General features: G+C 45.5%; 1 protein-coding gene across 1 annotated transcript in view; it reads left to right on the top strand.

The window, feature by feature from the left end:
* The first annotated feature begins 2,031 nt into the window (after positions 1–2,031).
* LOC141094896 (uncharacterized) overlaps positions 2,032–20,307 on the top strand; it is a 34,870-nt gene continuing 16,594 nt past the window's right edge. The window contains exon 1 of the mRNA XM_073580927.1: positions 2,032–2,153. The gene's annotated coding sequence lies outside the window, so the exon portion shown is untranslated. The remainder of the gene's footprint in view (positions 2,154–20,307) is intronic.

Raw genomic sequence — 20,307 nt, 5'->3', positions numbered from 1 at the left:
GCATCACACACAGTTGGGTGATCCCGGCCAAGATCACTGCTGCATCACACTGCATTTAAATACTTACGAAAATCCTTGCGGACCCGGGGAGAGGCGTTGTCCCAGCCATCCATCAGCGATGCGGCCACCTCGTTCCAGAGCCGCCGGATCACCACGTTGTCCGAGTGCAGTTGGTGACGGGTGTCCCACAACGGGACTCGCTCCTGGACTAGACGGATGAGCTCGTCGTTGTCCAGGGCGAGGTCCTCCTCCCGCTGTGGAGCCTAGAAAAGAAAGACAAACATTAATCTTTGAAAGATTTTAAAATAAAAAATATCGAAAACTAGCTGAAGAGCCCGGCGCTGCCCGGGCATAGTAACTACTGTGGTTAGTTATAGAAATTTAAAATTATCCTCCATCCCATAGTCCCGTGCCCATATTCCATCATACATATCCTCCATCCCATAGTCCTGTGCCCATATACCCATCATACATATTCGCCATCCCATATGCCTGTGCCCATATACCCATCATACATATTCGCCATCCCATAGTCCCGTGCCCATATACCATCATACATATCCTCCATCCCATGCCCATATACCCATCATATATATCCTCCATCCCATAGTCCCGTGCCCATATTCCATCATACATATCCTCCATCCCATAGTCCTGTGCCCATATACCCATCATACATATTCGCCATCTCATATGCCTGTGCCCATATACACATCATACATATTCGCCATCCCATAGTCCCGTGCCCATATACCATCATACATATCCTCTATCCCATGCCCATATACCCATCATATATATCCTCCATCCCATAGTCCCGTGCCCATATACCCAAACAAACAAACATACACACACACACACACAAACACACACACACACATACACACTTTGAGCTTTAGATATTGATAAACAAGCCATGAAAAAATTATTTGTTTTAAATGAAAATAAATGCAAAAAAAGCAACAAACATCGAAAAAAACAACCATGAAAATTTAAAAAAAAAAAAAAAAACCAAAAAAAAAATAAATAAATAAACCAGACTAGAAAATAAGTAAAAAAAAAAAAAAAAAAACAGTCCGTCTGTACTTACATCACGTCTACCCGCCCGCACTTGGCCTTGCTGCTCCTGCCGTTCCTCCGGTGGTGGTGGCGTGATGGAGGATGAGGTCTGAAAATTAAACAGAAAAAATTAATCACATGTGTTTATTTTTTCAAATCCATACGGAAGCATAGTACTCACTTCTTCTGCCTCTTGCCCTGTCCCGGGGACATATTCTTCACCAGATGAAGACATGCTGCAATAAAAAAAAAAAGAGACATAAGTACATAGAAATGTATTGAAATTTCAGCCAGACATTAGGTTTTTCATACTTACATTGGTGCAGCTTGTGCTGTGTGTCCACTAGTGAGCAATCCTTAAAGTATTGTGGAATCCCAGTGCCCACACCATTTTATCACCTTGGTTTTTTTTTTTTTTTTTACTGTCTAGACCAAATTTCAGTCATGTTTATTTAAAAAACGCATGCGCATAAAAACGCAAGCGTGCGCAAGACCATGCGCAAGTATTGCGCTCCCATAGGCTCCAATGTGGTGTTTTTGCGCATTCCGTGCGCATTCCGTGTGCATGCGTTGTTTTAACGAGACAGGGCGGAACCAAAAATGCAACATGTTGCGTCTGACGCGCCTGGCGCGAAAGACAAAAAAACGCATGCGCACGAAAGCGCAAATATGCGCAAGACCATGCGCACATCATGTAAAATATAGGTGCGCAGTGCGCATGCGCACTGGTGCGCCCGATGCGCTGCGCACAAAAGCGCTAATGTGAAACCAGCCTAAGTGTGACAGTACCTTTATTTCTATGTCTAATCTCTACATGACAGATGCACTAATGGACATTGCTGCAGGCATCAAATACAGTAAAGGGACTGGCGTTCCCCTGAACACTACACGTCCACCCTATATCATTTGTCTAGGCAGCACTGTGCCTTTAAAAGGTCGGGACTGAGGATTTCTTAGAAATAGAAAGTGAAACTCAAGGCTGAAGTTTTCACTTGTCAGTTGTCAGCAATCAGGATAAAAGTTTCATTTCACTTTGCGCCTTCATATCTTCAGTAAGACGCTCACCTGTGAGCCCCGATTGTCCTATAAGAGGGGTAAGTGTGTTTGTTTGGTGTCGATGTAGCTGAGCTGAGTTCTTAATTAGTAGGAGGACTCTATGCTACTATAGTAGATTTACCTGCAGTCCTATGTAAGACCACAGATCACACTGTAGGATATAACGTAAGCTATGACAAAGCATAAAAAAGATACAAAAGTAGAAAAATACTTGATTTAGGCTGAAGTATAGCGGAAACGCGGCATCTTGGCTCTAAGTACAATTGATTGCAACATTCTTTGAATTGCTGCTTCCGCAATTTCTCTGATTTCGGATGTTTTGATGGCTGCTTGGGACGAAGTTCACCTGGTGGCGTGCAGCCAACTATCACTGGTGTGCAGACCATACGGTTCCTATGGGGCATGAGTGTTGGAAGGGGCCAGGTGCCAAATGGCACTGCCACCTACCCTCGCCCAGTGTATGGATTTTCTTCCTCTAGGTGCAGATACAGAACAGCTGAATACAATGGTGGATGAAGGAACCATCGGCTGCCTGCTCCACTCTTCAGCCTGAGTCTCGAGCATCCAGTCCAAGTCTCGATGCAGCAAGTGCAATGATATTACAGATGGTGGCTGCACAGAATAGGGCGTTAGGGACTGGGGCTAGATAAAGGGGCTTCTGGTCAGATGCTGCTCCATCAGCAGTCATTTTATATCTAATAAGAGAGGACTATGTAATAAAAGGGCGCTGTGAATAACAAAAATAACAAGAATACACTATGTAAGGGACAGCACTGTATAAAACAGCAGAGAAAGCTATATAATAAGGGACGGTATCATATATACCTAGAGAGGATGGTACGTACCGTAATAAGGGTCGGTGTTATACACAATAAAAGAAGAAACTGTGTAACTAAGGTCGGCGCTTTACACAAAAAGTGAGCACACTATATACTAAGGGACTGTGCTATACACAGTAAGGCTACATTCCTGTATCCGTGTGCAGTGTCGGTGTGCTGTCTACTTTTAGAGAGGCATTGAGCATGTCCTATTCTGAGCCTCAAAATCGAATCAGAACAGAACATGCTCTGACCCTCATGGATCTCATTCTTAGAGCTGTGATTTTCAAGGATATGTGAGTGTGCCTATAAAACTCTACAAGTCCGTGTGCCTATAAAACTCTACAAGTCCGTGTGCCATCAGATACAAAAATCTGGCAGCACACGTGCATTTCACACAAATGTGAGAATGTAGCCTAAGGGATTTTACAAATAGCATTATCAGTCCAAGTCACACAGAGCAGATACAGAATAATATTTTCATCCAGGAACTTACCGCTAACGCCTCACCTGATTAGAGTCGTTTTCTGCTGTTTCTTCTCCATCTGGTCAGACCTTCATGTCAACATCTCCCAGCCACGACTCGTCTTGTCACAATGATCGTCGTAGCCCTAAAAATAACAAGGTCACATTCATTGTAAACATACATGTGTCTTCCCTGCACTGTGCCCTTGAATACAGGTATGTACCCCACCATTAATATGCTATTGGCCACGCACCAATCAAAATAAAGTGATAAGCAGCACTGTGCCCCCCATTAACTTTAATCGCCGCCACCCAATAATATATGCTATTCAGTCTGTGACTCTCCCCAATTAACCGTAAGGTTATTTGCACACGGAAAATATGCAAGGTTTTACAGTACAGGAAAAGTGAATGAGATCCCTGAAGTCTCATGCACAAGTTGCAGATTTTTTCCTTGCAGATTTGCAGCAGATTTAGGCCGGTTTCACATTAGCGCATTTTATGCGCACGCACGGCCGGGGGTAGCTCCGCCCCTGAGCCGGCTCTCTGCCCGGCGTGCCCGCCCCTTGCCTGTAGCGCCGCCTCCTAGCGGACGGCGGCGCCTGCGATCGGCGCACCGTATCTTTAGCATAGGGTGCGCCGATCGTGCGCAGGTCGTGCGCTAGTTGCGCTTTGACCTGCCCTGCGCACTTATGACGGTGCGCCGTGCGCGCCAAAATCCGAAAATCCGAAAAGTTCGGGCAGAGAGCCGGCTCGGGGGCGGAGCTACCCCCGGCCGTGCGCGCGCTGAAAATGCGCTAGTGTGAAACCGGCCTAACATCTGTATAATGTCAATTCTGGCAGCGTATTTCACCCGTACTAATGAGTGGGGGAAAATGAGCAATAAAAGCATGTGAAAAATGTCCCAAAAAATAAATGTATTTTACGCAGCGTTCTTCCTGCCAACACATTAGGATATGCAGCAGAATTTTTTCCTGCAAATCCTGAACTTGTCCACAAAGCCTTAGTCCGTGTCCCCCCCCATTCATTATAATTCCTTGATAGCATCATAATGAATTTGGGGATGGGAGAAGACATTATCAGGTACTGAGCGTCCTCCATCACCTCCTAATTCATTACAAACCAAGGACAGCGTCTTCTCCCGCCTTTCTATTCATTATAAAGTGTGTTATGCACCTTACCCCCTCCTCTCTCCAATAAATTTTAAATCCCTGATAGTGTCATAATGAATTGTGAGTTGGGGGAGAACAGTATCAGGGACTCAGCACCCTCTCCACCACACAATTCACTTCATACGGTATATCTAACGCCCTCCTCCCCCTCACCCTGTTCTTAAGTCCATTATACTGTAAGTCCCCCTTACTCCCATACCAATCCCCCACACCCTCCCATTGTCCTCTCCTCCACCCTCCTCATTGTCCGCTTCCCCACATCCCTCATTGTTCTCTCCCCACTCCCATCTTTGTCCTATATCCCGCATCCCATCATTGTCCTCTCCCCCACATCCCATCTTTATCCTCTCCCCCACCTCCAATCATTGTCCTCTTCCACACATCCATCATTGTTCTCTCCACCACATCATTATTTTGCTCTCCCAACTGCCATCATTGTCTTCTTCCCCATTATTGCTCTCCCCTACCTTCATCATTATCTTCTCCCCCACCCTATCATTGTTCTCCCCACCTCCATCATTGTCCTTTCCATCACCCAATCATTGTTCTCCTCCACCACACCTTGTGCACTGATGTAAAAAAAAAAAAAAAAACACCACCACTCAATTCTCAGTCCGTTCCCCAGCAGCATCGTCATCACCGGTAACTTTCTCTCTGACACAGGTTTGTGCTGCATACTTGCATCAAGCTGCGCTGCTGTGTCAGACACAAAGCGTCGGGCAGGATTCAGAGGACGGATTACATTTCCTGCAGCTCCGCTGCCATTCTCTCCTGTAGGCAGTGGAGCTGCATGTGAGGCGCCCCTGAAGGTTCAGTCGCCACAGAGGTACTGCACCTCCTACTGAGGTGTAGTATCCCACTCCTTAGGTAAGATGCTAGCAAGGAAAGAGAGAAAGGAAAGATCAGTTCTTCAGACGGAAGAAAGGAAAGGACAGAACATGAGGAGGAGAGAGCTGGGGACTAGGGCTAGAGCAGAGCCCTTCCCTAAGTTGAATGCGCCAAAGGCCGGGCATCGGTATCCGAGGCTGTGTGTGATACTAATGATCCTACAGCAGAAACCGGAGGAATAGAAGTTGTGACCACTTTATTCCCACCTAAGACTCGACGACACAGCAGCAAGGTGTGTGAGCCGGGACATGATTGTAAGGAGTCCCCGAAGTAGGCTACAGCTGCCTGCCATGCGAGTGGAGTTCTAAGGAACAGCAAGAAAGAGGAACTTGAGTGTAATTCATAACTATAAGTACTTCAGATTAGCGTTAGAAAGGAGACGTTCAGAAAAGGCACATTTGGAAGGGAGTGCTGGAAGGGTGTATTCCATCTGCCTGGGAGTTGGCTGAGCCCCTGACCTGGAGGACACAGCACAGAAGCGGGCACCTGTCTATGCCAGAAATGTGAGTAATGATTTATACTGTAGGAACAAGAGGAGCGCAAATAGGGTCTTATCCGATAATAAAATACATATAAATATATAGTATACACTCACCCCTTGCAGGAAAGATTGATCAGCTGCTGCACGTCCAAGGGCCAGACCAGTGACAACCGATATATAAAACCATATGGAACTTTTTTATGGACTTTGTGCGCTGCTGACACAATTCCAGTTATAATGAAGGATTATTGTTTTATTCCCAACGCGTTTCGAAGTAATAGTTACTTCTTCCTCAGGGAATGTCATCCGCTCAATGCCGACTTTTATTTCCCATTGACTTGCATTGGGGTCAGGTTTCGGACGAAACTCCGACTTTTTTTTGCCCTAGTCGGACCAGTTTCATCCGAATCAAATTTTGTTTCATTCGGGTTTCACGAAACCCGATCCGACCAAAGTCGTTCAACTCTACTTGTTACACGGTTTTTCGGGACTACAACATTGCTGTTCATACTGGCATATGGGTGTTGATAAAGGATTCTTTTTATCCACCTAAGGCTTCATTCAGACATTTGTTTTTACATATACATGTTCTATCCTTGCTCTTCACAGATAGAATGTACCCATACTAATCTATGGGGCTGTTCAAATGTCCATGTTTTTTTCCGGTCCAGCTGTCTGCAAAAAAAAATAAAAATGAAGATGTTTTGCAGGACAGACTCGCCAATGTATAGGAATGGGTTTGTGAAAAAAAAATTACGTGTGTCATCCAAGTGCTGTCTGTTTTTCTACTGTTCAAATCAATGTTTTTGTTTTTTTGCATCTGAAAACTACAGATGTCACACTGATGGTAAAAATGGGCGAATATTATGTCTATCACACTGATGAAAAACAATAAAATCATGATGGACGACTTAATGACGAATAAGGTCTATATTACAAATGGAGTAATTTTGTGCTGGATCAGATCGTCATCATTGTTTGATCTGCAAATTTTACTCTCAGTGTGGCATGTGTTTCTTGAATGCAAAACCCTCGCCCCCACCAAAAAAAAAAAATTTAATTTTTCTCTCGCTTCATTGGGGGACACAGGAAACCATGGGTGTATGCTGCTGCCACTAGAAGGTTGACACTATGCAAAAAAAGAGATAGCTCCTCCCCAGCAGTATTTACCCACCAACTGGCAGAAAGCTACTCAGTTTTAGCTTAGTGTCAGTAGGAGGTGGACACGGGCTGCTCTCAGCCTCGTTTCTACCTTTAGGTTTTGTTGTTTTTTATTAATGATGTCTATTTTTCAGATTCAGCTTGTGATTTGGGAGACGCAGTGTAATTGGTCACTCCGCTCTCCCCCCAGAGACCGGGAGCACAGTGTGGGAATGCGTCACTACTGTACCCTCTCGTGTCTACCAGGCAGGACCCCATGCCTCCTAACATTTCAAGTGTGTTTGGGGCATCCGCAAAACCAAAGATGCGGGCTGTTCCTTCCCACTACCCCCCCCTGTGTCGCCCGCCCTCCAGAGCCAGTCGGTCAGGGGAGGAAGACGGAATCGTACCCGACGGCTACCGGAGACGTCTTGTGGCCCAGAGGTCTGCATGCAAGTCCGTCTTCCAGCACCACTTCTGCGAAGATTGATACGGGGTCTTCAGGACAGGTATCAGGCGACAGTGCAGAGGGATCCAGAAAAAAAAAACGTATGATTTCCCTTAGAGTCTCTAGACCAGGGGGTAAAATAGGGGACTAGTGGCTCCCAGTCTTATCCCGGCTCTCTCTGCGCCATCCCCCTCTCTCCTGCGGCTTCTCGGCCCAAATTTAGTCCCTGGCTTCTACTGTGGCCTACTACAGGACTAGGCAACGCCCCCCTCGGGCGTCCAATCACACGTGCTGTAGCTCCTCTTTAGCTCCGACCACTCCGGCCGACTAATCTGCATGACCCTTTCTCCTGGACCCGACTTCATCGTGCGCCCCCCTCCCTCAGCTTCCTTCCGTCCATGCCTCACAGATCAGGAAATTGGCGCGCATCACAGGCTCTACCCACGAACCGACGCCATCTTCATGCTGTCTGTAGCCTCACACCCGCAGCTCCTGATACCCTGCGGCTCGGCCTAACTGTTTTCCAGCCTGTATTCAGGTTGGTAAGTTAACTGTCACTGGGGGGGTCAGCTTTCATTTCCAGCAGCGCTCCCCTGGCTCAGTCTCTTCCTATATCTCATCTATGTCTGTGGGGCAGCATTGTAGCTCAGTGGTTATCACTGTTGCTTTGCAGCGCAGGGGTCTTGCGTTCAGATCGCACTAAGGAAAGGCATTTTTATATTATCCCTCTGTTTGGCGCTATATAAGCAATTAATAATTTAACCTAGAGAGTTTCCCCAACCTCCCATAACAAGAAGTTGCCCTCTGGTCAGACCTCATCTCCCACTTTGGTCTCGTTTTTGGAACGGCTTCCTAATCCTACCCCTGTCAGCAGGTCACCATTGCCCCCTTGGATGCGTCAGCTGTTAACCCCTCGCACACCCAGAGAGATTCCCCTCGCAGGAAGGTCAGAAGTTCCAAAAGGCGCGCCCTCATTAGTTAACCGGCATCATCTCCGTCAGACGCTCTTGAGGCGCTGGAGTCTTGCCCACGTTCTGAGTCAGTTTCAGATCTGAACTCAGCACAGGTCTCCAAACTGCCTGACAACGTGGTTAGTTTATCATCACCGTTAATGAGACTCTTAACATAAAGGATTCAGAGATCTCTAACTTAGCAGACCGTGTTTTTCAGGGAAGTGAAGCGCCCTTTCCGTGCATTTGCCAACCACGACGAGTTTAACAGGATTTTCGCAGTGGAATGGCAGCATCCAGACAAGCGTTCCCAGAGAACAAAACGCAGGAGCATCCTGTATCCTTTTGAGCCTGACCTGCTTAACAAGTGTCTCCCTCGGTGGATCTACTGTCTCCCGCCTGGCCACAAATACTATACCCCCTCTGACGGTTCCTCCTTAAAGGAACCCTCCGACAGACACGATGAATCTCTGGCCCAGTACGCCTTTGAGGCCACGGGTTATACCCTCTGCCCGTCCTTCGAGGCTATCTTTGTAGCCAAGGTAGTCTCCACCTGGGCTAAACATCTTCGCCAGGGTATCATCTCTGGTGCCCCTGCGGACGAGCTGGGAGATCTACCAGCCTAGATCGGCCACGAAGGAAGATACCTCTTGTCCACGATGCCTCGATGCAGCTGCCTATTCAGCCATAGCAGCCGGCAACATCAGCACTATCCACAGGGTCCTTTGGCTTGCGGCCTGAAACGCAGACTCCGCTTCAAGAGGTCCCTCACAGGTCTTCCTTTCCACAGTTCTCAACTCTACAGTTCTCGACTCCTTGGAGAGGAGCTGGACAAGATTATCTCCAACACCATGGGAGGAAGGAATATGTCTCTACCCCAACAGAGAGCCAAATGTACACCACCGCGTACTGTTACCCTTTCACTCCTTTCGGAGGTTCCCACCATAGAGTTACCCCCGACAGGACAAATCCTTGGTGCGTCAACAAAGGAAAAGGCCCTCTCTTACACCAGCCCTGACCTGGTGCTCAAGACCTGCTCAAACCAGGTCAGGCTCCAACAGATTCTCCTCAGCATGATGGGTTGCCCCCACCCAGAAGGTCTCTCGGGCTGGGTGGTCGTCTCCTTCAGATCCAGGACAAACGGCTGTCTGTAGTCGATGACACCCTGGGTCCAAGACGTCGGCTCCTATGGTTACAGGATAGCGTTTTCCAATCTCCCTCGATTTCATGTCCTTTTTCGAGTCTTGTCCACTAAAGGCTGCCTCTCTCATTCCGTGTTTCTTCTAGGCTGACGACTCCCTCCCCAAGGCGTTGTTATTGTCTCCGTTCTCACATGAGAGCATTTCTCAGGTTTTTATTCAAACCTGTTTGTGGTCCCCAAGATGGACGGTTCAGTTCATCCATTCGGGACCTCAAATTACTAAACAAATATGTGCACCTGCGTCACTTCAAGATGGAGTCCCTTCGATCCGTAATAGCTTCCATGGAGACGGAACACTTCTTCTGCTCAATGGACATTCAACAAGGACTTCACTTCTGATTCACAGCGCTGCTGTTTGGCCTAACCTCCAACCCCAGAGTGTTTAGGAAAATAATGGCAACAGCGATGGCCATTCTACGCAACAGGGGCATCCTCATCATTCCTTATCTAGACGACATACTCATCAAGGTCGCAACACCCTTGGCGTGCAGGATAGTCTATGGATCACCCTACACACTCTGTCCTGTCTAGGCTGGATCGTCTATACTGTGAGGTCGTCTCTGATCCCGGTACAATGTCTTGTTTTCCTGGGAATGTTTTCCGACACCGCCCAGAAAAAGATTTTCCTACCCAAAGAAAAGTGTCTAGCCCTTATGCGAGGGGTTCGGTCTCAGAGGTCACTCTCCCTGCTCCCTCCGCCTCTGCATGAGTGACCTAGGCAAGATGGTTGCTTCAATGGAAGCAGTCCTGTTTGCTCAATTCTTCATGTGTCCTCTTCAACTCTTCCTTCTAGCTAGATGGGACAGATCGACCTGTTCCCTGGATTGGTGTCTCAATCCCCTCGTGGGTAAAACTGTCCCTTCAATGGTGGGAGTGTTCCCAATCGGTCCATCTCGGGAAGTCCTTTCTGCCCTTTCGTCGGAAGGTAGTAACGACGGACGCCAGTCTTCTCGGCTGGGGAGCAGTGTTCCAAGATTGGACGGTCCAGGTTCGATGTTCAGCTCAGGAGTCTTCTCTCCATATCTAAATCCTGGAACTTTTCCACGGATGTCCGACTCGAGTCCAGTTCGATAATGCCACGGCTGTGGTGTATGTCAATCATCAAGGGGGAACTCTAAGTCGGGCAGTAATGTCAGAGGTTGTTTGGATTCTGTTTTCGGCCGAACAGAATGTTCTAGCAATTTCCATGGTACACATCCTAGGAGTCAAAAATTGGGCGTCAGACTTCTCAGCCGAGAGGGTCTAGCCGCAGGAGAATGGTCGCTGAATCCGTCTGTTAGGGACGGTGGAACGCACTAAATATTAAATAACAGAAAGTCCGTTCGCCACCCGGGGTCCACCGTGCAGTGGTGTTAAACTGCTGCTATATAATGGCAGACGCACAGTATGGCGGTATGGCACACACGGGTTGAACGTTACCCGGCGAGTGCTGGCGAGCTCTGTTATAATCACAGAGGCGCCTAAGGCATAAACATAAATGCCGAGCCTGTTGACCTCACAGGTCTCAGCGGTGTGCACGCACGGTATATGGTCACAGGACTAGGCCCTAGACTCTGGGTCAAAGTCCGTCTAGACCTACCGTGCGTGCAGCGTCGCTACCGCAGACGCCAACAAATGCTGCTGACTGCAGCGCGGCAACTGATCCAGCCGCAATACGACAATGCCCAGTAGCAGGCGCACTGTCGGACGCTAGCCCTGTGGAGGATGCGTACTGTGGCCTGTAGCTTGCCACTGACTGGCGCTGACTCTATTACTAGATCCCTATACACACTCGTAATATCAGAGGGAGGGGAATCTTATTGAATCATTTGCAGTCCATACATCCATCAACATACACACAATAGCAATTAGAGTCTATACTAGCGCATGGCCGAGCGGCCATGCGACCCTTTTATAGCCGGGACCTTCCAGAAGCTTCCAGACCTCTGAGATGGACCAATCAGATCTGGAGAAGGACCTGAGCACGTGACTCCCGATCTCCAAAGGGAGATCGTCTCGTGAGCATGCCCAGTGGTGCGACAGTAGGACTTAGCCTCTGGAGTGGCTTGCTGCAGAGCAGGCTGCGCTACTATTGCTGGCCCAGAGGTGGCAGCAACAACCAGACCCACAAAGCTAGTATGAGCAGAGTGTCTGGAACATCGGGATTGCTGTGCAGGCTCCTGAGTGGTCGGTGAAGAATGGGAGACCACTGAATGCAAGGCTCTGGATTCCTGCTGTGCAGTTGCAGGAACCCCACACCTAACACTGTCGGTTTTTCACAAGATCTGTCTCAGACGGGGACCCCGGATGTCGATCTCATGGTGTCCAGACTCAACCACAAGGTTCCTCCGCTGGTGTCCCAATCTCATGACCTTCTAGCGATTGGATCCAATGCACTAGCAGTACCCTGGACACAGGTCTCCCTTCCATACCTGTTTCCACCCCTACCGCTGATTCCCTGAGTAATAAAAAGGATAAAGGCGGAAGGAATATCCGTCATATTCACCATTACGGATTGACCATGAAGACCCTGGTGCGCAGAGTTGATCAACCTTCTAGTGGATACGCCGTGGAGACATCCGGATCTTCCGACCCCTCTGTTGCATTGGCTCCTCTTTCATCAGTTTCTCAGTCGATCAATTTAACGGCATGGCTGTTGAAGCCGCAGTTTTGAAGTCGGCTGGGTTCTGTACGACCTGATAGAAGCTAGGAAGCCTTCATCCTTTCACATGTACTATAGCATCATCGTACATAAATGGCATTTTTTTGGCTGGTGTGAGACTCATCGGGTTGGGCCAATGTTTTTTTTTCCTCTTCACATCCAATTTGTCCTTTCTGCAATCTGGTCTGAATTATGAACTGTCCCTTACTTCTATTAGCAGACAAGTTTCTGCGCTTTCTATTCTTTTTCAAGGGAATCTGGCTGTTCGCTGACAGCTTAAGACACTTATCAAGGAGTCGCTCACTCCTTTTTCCCCTACTGACCCTTCTGGGATATTAATCTACTGTTCGAGGCCCTACAAGAGTCTCCGTTTGAACCTTTCATGTTACTCTCCTGGAAGGTCGTCTTCCTGGTCTATTATCTCCTCAATTAGTCGGGTTCCAGAGCTAGCAGAGCTTTCCTGTCGCTCTCCTTACCTGTTTTTTCACAAGGACAAGGGGGTCCTACGTATGTTCCCGTCCTTTCTTCCTAAGGTGGTTTTCCATTTTCAGGGACATCGTACTTACATCCTTTTGTCCGTCTCACTTTCACCGAGAGCTGTCTGTAAACAAACTCGACCTTGTGAGAGCCCTACGTGTTTACCTGACCAGGACTGAGCCTTTCTGGCAGTCAGATTCTCTGATCATCCCAGAGTGTCTACGGAAAGGTCTCCCTGTGTCCAGGTCTACCATTGCTCATTGGGCAGCACGGTGGCTCAGTGGTTAGCACTGCAGCCTTGCAGCGCTGGGGTTCTGGGTTCGAATCCCACCAAGGACAACATCTGCAAGGAGTTTGTATGTTCTCCCCGTGTTTGCGTGGGTTTCCTCCGGGTTCTCCGGTTTCCTCCCACACTCCAAAGACATACTGATAGGGAATTCAGATTGTGAGCCCCATCGGGGACAGTGATGAAAAATGTGTGCAAATTGTAAAGCGCTGCGGAATATGTTAGCGCTATATAAAAATAAAGATTATTTATTTATTATTTATTGCTCGATGAGTCCTTTCCACCATTCTGGAAGCTTACCTCCTCAGATGTAAAGCACACCCACGGGGGATTACGGCACACTCCATGTGTTCGGTGAGCTCCTCCTGGGCCGTTCGCCATCAGGCGTAGGCCTCGCAACTCTGCAAAGCCGTAACATGGATTTCCATTCATACATTTACCAAGTTCTACAATGTTCACACTCATGCTTCATCAGACGCGATCCTTGGCAGAATGGTCCCGCAACCTGCAGTGACCTAAGCTTGGCCATGTGATATGATACTTTTTACCACCCTTGGGACTGCTTTGGGACGTCCCATGGTTTCTTGTGTCCCCCAATGAAGCGAGAGAGAAAACATGATTTTGGGTATTCACCGTAAAATCTTTTTCTCGCAGCCTTCATTCGGGGACACAGCACCCGTTCTTGTTTTCTGTTATCTGTTAAATTTGTGTTATGTTCTGTACTTCTCCTACTGCTTTCTCACTAACTGAGTAGCCTGCTGTCAGTTGGTGGGTGTATACTGCTGAGGAAGAGTTAACTCATTGTTTGCATAGTGTCAACTTTCTAGTGGCAGCAGCATACACCCATGCTTTCCTGTGTCCCCCAATGAAGGCTCCGAGAAAAAGATTTTACGGTGAGTACTCAAAATCTTGGTTTTTTTTCCTACTCGTTAAAAGATAGACAGCACAGACTCATGTCAGTGAATATGTTACTTTTTTTAGGCCATGTTCATACATTCAGTAGTTCGTTAGTATTTTACCTCAGTATTTGTAAGCCAAAACCAGGAGTGGGGGAAAAATGCAGAAGTGGTGATGTTCCCTCTGGTTATTCCACTCCAGGTTTTGACTTACAAATATTGAGGTGAAAAACTCACCATATACTCAATGTGTGGTGTGCACGTGGCCTTAAAGGGAACCAGTCACCAGAAAAAATGCTATTAACCTGCAGATATTGGGTTAATCTGCAGGATAATAGCGTTATTAACTTTCCCAGCGTCCGCACCTAACTGAACACTTAAAACAAGATACTCATAAACACAATCAGACCAGGAGGACATATTCCTGGCATAATAAATTACACCTAGATGCCTCCTCTGTTGTGTAAGACCTAAATATAGATCAGTCGCTAAAGACACATATGAAAAGGGGGGAGTGGAAAACCACTGATATACGACCACAGATCCGGTATAAAAAATATATATCTTTATTAAAACAAGTATACAGAATTTAGACAAAAACAGTGCTCAGTAGTGCATTAGAACAACCCACGCAACATGGGAAACATAGCAGACCTCCCTAAAGAACTCAAATAATATAGTCCAAATGGACACCACAATCTCCTCACATTAATAGATGCACGGTATTATCACTATATCATCACTTATATGACATATCTTCAATATTACTTCATTAACACACCAGCCCTGATGACATATTGCACAAATATACATGACCAATAGATATATGTGAGTAAATGTATATATATACCCACCAAGATGGTTACACAATTGCCTCATTAAAACTGTTATTTCTATATAGAGGACCTTATCTGGCCCAAAGAGGCAATAGAGTGACAACAAATCATGGGACTAACGTCTCACCACACACAAGGCAAAATTGGAAAAATCTCAAAACATCCATCATCTTATGGCCGCTGTTCCATTGTTGCTTCTCTCTAACCCAAAGACGCATGCGGTGATCATAGCGGTAATTTCTTACCAGCAAAGGGCGGTTGTGAAGGAGTCCCAGGGGGGTCTGCGCGTGTACCCCGACGCCCGTTTCAGATGCTCGTCCTTCGTCAGGGGGCGTGAACTACAGCGGAGCCAGGGAGCTAAAAAGGCCGTGACCGGAAATGAGGCGGCGTGGACCGGAAATGACGCATCCGTCGTCATGACGACCAGGGACGCGAAGCGGCGCCGGCGTCAACCAGTGTGCGCCCCGGCGTCATGGACGCCACGGCAACACACCGGCTGGAGACGCCAGAAACCGCGTCGCAGCCCCAGACCATGACACGCATGTGTACTGGTCAGAACATCCTCTTTAAAGGGCCACACAGTACTCTAATATGAGCAATACAGAACACAATAATCGCATCACATAATCCCCATTACTCGCATGGAACATAGAGACGATATTGTTGCATATTCAGTTATCAATATAGAACCTAAGAGCATAATTACTACATATGTCATATAAGATAATAAATGTGTAGATTTGGCCATATATATAGAGCACTATAGCAAAGGTATAAATTTCAACAATAATATGATGATAATACGTACCTATTTACCTTATAAAAATAATACTATGCTACATATAAGTCGTTACAGGTCTCTGAGTAATTAACCCCAAAAAGCATCTCAAGGCCCATTGACTCTAAATTCCACATTTATCAAAAAAAAATTTAATTTTTTTTTTTAAAGATTATATATATATAATATGCAATAAATAACTGTATCCAGCAGGTATATAACTTCCATGGTTCCAGATGTTCACCCAATGTGGCTCCATGGTATACAATCCTGATATAGTAGTATGCGGTATACTGTGACTATTATGCAAATGCCTGGATCTCGTGGTTCAGATAAAGATGTTCTTCAACTGTGGCTCAATGCTGTAATTCAGTATAATAAACACGTGGCCTAAAGTATAAAATATATGATAGAAAAATAATGAATAATAATCAATAAAAACAACTGATTAAAAACAACCACGCAAACGTGGATAACTAAATGCACTTCACAATACAGCCGGTGTGTGATCATAGAAATGATGCAAAATTTAAACATTCGTTTAGCCCATTAGGATGGACCGTATTTAAGGTCCATATCCATCTTGCCTCAATTTGAGCCAAGCGTTGTGATAATCTGCCTCCCCTGATACCAGGATCCAAAGCGTCAATCCCTTTAACTCTAAAAGTCCTGCTATCACACTGGTGATATAATTTAAAGTGCTTTGGTATGGTCTTAAGCACAGATATGTCATTTTCACTTGCCGCAGCTTGTATACCTAGAACGTGCTCCCTGGCCCTGACTTTCAGCTGACGTGTGGTCAATCCAACCTAGATCAAGGAAAAAGGACAGGTGGCATAGTATATCACACATTTTGATAAGCAGGTAATCCTCTTTTTGATTTTAAATACTTTAGAACCTGATGAATCCGTGAACGTCTCGCTTCGATCGATGTTAATACAGGCCACACATTGTCCACAAGAGAAGCACCCCTGTCGTGGGGTACTACCACTCAGGAATGTCAATGGTGAATTAGTCTCATAGTGGCTCTTAATTAGGTGTCCCCGTAGGTTCTTTGCTCTTCGATACGCAATCCTAGGCTTACTTGGTAATATCTTAGCCATTATTGGATCAGCCAACAAGATGGGCCAGGACTTTTCCAATATCTTACTAACTCTATCTAATTGGGAATGGAAAGTTGTTACAAATCTTAATTGATCCGGTTTAGATGTGGGGTCCTTATTCTTATACAATAAAGAATTACGCGTACTGTGTTTTGCACGATTGTATGCTTTTTTAATGGATCTATGACTATAGCCCCTTTCTCTAAACCGCTGTTTCAAATCATCAGCCTTTTGTTCATATTCAATATCTGTCGAGCAGATATGCCTTAGGCGTAAAAATTGTCCTATCGGTACTGATCCAATCATATGATTAGGATGAGAGGAGGTGGCATGCAACAACGAGTTCGTAGAAGTTGGTTTTCTAAAAATATTTGTCTGGATCATATCCTGGCCATCCCTCCTCAAAATAACGTCCAAAAATTCAATTTTGTTCTCATTATGGACAAAAGTCAGCCTGATATTCAATGTATTGTCATTTAGCTGCTGAAAAAACTGTTCCAACAAACACCTAGAACCCTGCCAGATCAAGAACATGTCATCTACGTACCGCGTCCACAAGAGGACGCGATCCATAGATGCGTGTAGATCTGACTGGAAGAGGTCCCTTTCCCACAGACCCAGGAACAGATTCGCATAAGAGGGCGCATAGGCCGCTCCCATGGCTGTCCCCTGGGTCTGTAGGAAAAAGGACCCCTTGAACACAAAAAAATTATGCGTAAGCGCAAATTCCAAAATCTCCAATATAAATCGTTTCAGACCAGTAGACAAACTGGAGGTGTTTAGAAAAAATTCCACCGCTCTCAGACCATCAGTATGCCGTATACTAGTATACAGCGACTCAACGTCAGCCGTCACTAGTATCGCATCCTTATCCAGAGAAAGCCCATCCACCCTTCGCAATAACTGATTAGTGTCTTTAAGAAAAGATGGTAGTTCTTCCACCAAAGGCTGTAATACTGAATCGATCCAACGGCCCACATGTTCCAGATAATTGCCCCGGCCTGAAACTATCGGCCTTCCTGGTGGACATTGTGTATCCTTATGAATTTTAGGGAGCAGGTAGAAAGTTGATATTGTTGGCTCATTAACCACCAAAGCAGATCCCAACTCCCTAGTGATAATTTCTGCCTCAATAGCTCTTGATATGATCCCATTGAGTTGGGCATCATAGGCGGACAAGGGGTTAAACGTAAGTTTTTTATAGCAGATATTATTCAGTAACTGGCGAAACGCCTCCTTTTCATACATCGTGTTCGGCCATATAACTACGGTATGTTACCCCCCTTGTCCGCCGGTTTGATCACATCAGGGAGGTCACGCAGATATTTAAGTCTTGCTCGTTCTTCCCTATTCAAATTATCATTTCGGATAAACTGTGGAATCGCCGATAGTTCATTAGACACAACCTTAACAAGTAGATCTATAGGGCCACAGTTAGATAATGGAGGAAACCGTCTAGATCGTGGCCTAATCGAAGGAGGTATCTTACCTCCTTCAACTGTGGTATTCTCCTCAGATAATTCCTCCAAGATTCTTAACGCGGTCTGTTTGTCTTCTGTGGGGAAGAGTTTATGTGTATCATTATTAAAAAAAAATCGTTTAAATAACAGGGAACGTGCAAAGACATGTAGGTCTTTCACTATAGAAAAAACATCCAGGCCAGAAGATGGAGAAAAAGATAGACCCTTATAAAGTAATGAACAATCGAGATCCGAAAGTACATGTCGGCTTAGATTAATTACCTTATTCGTGTCACGGCCATTCTCATGGAACCGAGTCCTATATCTCTTATAGGGATGGTAATCATGGTTCCTAACCCGTTTATTAGTACTTCCTGATCGGGTTGTCATAGAAGAAACTGATGTATCGGATTGAGTACTCAGTGAAGATACAGATTGATTCGAAGCAGCCCGTTGTATCTGCTGTCCGTTCATAGATACTTTTCTCCAATGATATACACTATTAGACTGATAGTCCTTTGTGTCTCTGTTGATTTTGGAAGTCTGTGAATCACTGATTTTTTTGACTACACTATCAATCGTCTTCTCTAGTTCAGTCTCAAATGACTTGATAGGGTTCTTCAGAGCCATTTCCACGTAACTCCGACAATGTAGAATCAATATTTTTATCCAGCTCATTAATCAACCTTGTATTCAGCCCAATCAATAACTGCATCAAACTCCCAGAACAAGTGTTGCATGCCTCCTCCCACTCGTTAATGAATGTCTGATCCTCAACCACAAATGTAGGTGTTACTCTTATCCTGAGGCCTCTAGGGATCATTTTACGTGCAATATATTTTTGTAAAAATGCACGACTCCACCAGATCCTGGTACGTCGTAATAACAGGGTCTGTGCTGAATCACAGAGACTTTCAAATCCAAGATCACCAACCGGCTGACTGCACGCACCATCATTGCCAAAGACCTGGTCTACCTGCCCCAGCCGGCAACGATTAGGTAGCAATACACACAATATGCCAAGGAAGTAAAAAAACCAAAATACTTAAAATTAAAAATATGCTGTTGGAGATTCAACTATTAAAAGTCCAAAATGATTAATCACTTCAATAAAAAATCAGAATATATTCTGAGGTTATAACAATTTATTTAACATACACATAGGGGTAAAATACTCGTTTGGAAAAACAAAACCTCAGTGTAAAACTTATGAGATAATCAGCAATAAATACAAATGGATATAGCGCTATATCTCTAAATGAAAAAAGGGTCAAAAGATGTGTAAGTACCACCACTTGAAGTAAAAAATGTTACTAAACGTCATCCAACTAAAAAAAAAAATTTTTTTTAGACAGATAAATATTTTCAGATAAATGGCAAATTAATTGGAATCACATGGAGATTGCCCCGGCCGGTGGCTATATCTCCTACCAAATCATTTCCTATATAAAAAAGGTACCTTCAGTATCCCCAATGGAAATAGCAGGCTATTAATGAGCAGCTGTGGCACATGAGATCTGTACTTGCGGTTCCATTAGATACGGCAGCTCCGTTCTATGAAATAAAGGAAGCGGGACCTGAAGTAACACCGGTAACATATGTTCAGCAGCGGTCAGGCTGTGTAGTGTTTGTCTCCATTAGTTTCAGTGTCTCCGCTCTCTGAATTGAAAAGAACAGAACCTAGTGTGACGCTGGTGTCACGTGTTCAAATGCGGTCCACATGAAACACTGGCGCTAGAGACCGGTGCGGTACGCGCCTCCACAACAACCAAAGGATAGGAGACACTTGCCCCGATCAGTTGCAGAGAAAGTTCCAATAGTCCATGAGATCATTCGTGGCAAGTCTAGTTCGACTTCTACTTCGTCTAATAGCAGACCCGCAGCTGCTAATTTGGACTATTGGAACTTTCTCTGCAACTGATCGTTTTTTTTACTTCCTTGGCATATTGTGTGTATTGCTACCTAATAGTTTCTCATCTCAACCAATTCCTTATTAAGGTGAAGTGTTTTGTGTGCGCGAATTTATTATTTTTATTTATTTCTTTATGATTATACTGACAAAATAGTGTTTTCTTGTTTAATTCTGCAGCACCATTTACTCTGAGCACCACTGTAGATTCCTTTTGAACTGAATAATATCTGTTATAAAAAA

The sequence above is a fragment of the Dendrobates tinctorius genome, unplaced genomic scaffold, assembly GCF_039654945.1.
Source record: "Dendrobates tinctorius isolate UK_male_01 unplaced genomic scaffold, ASM3965494v1 ptg000065l, whole genome shotgun sequence".
Lineage (NCBI taxonomy): Eukaryota > Metazoa > Chordata > Amphibia > Anura > Dendrobatidae > Dendrobates > Dendrobates tinctorius.
Note: the sequence above shows the minus strand (reverse complement) of the source record. Positions and strands in the feature narration are given on the sequence as shown.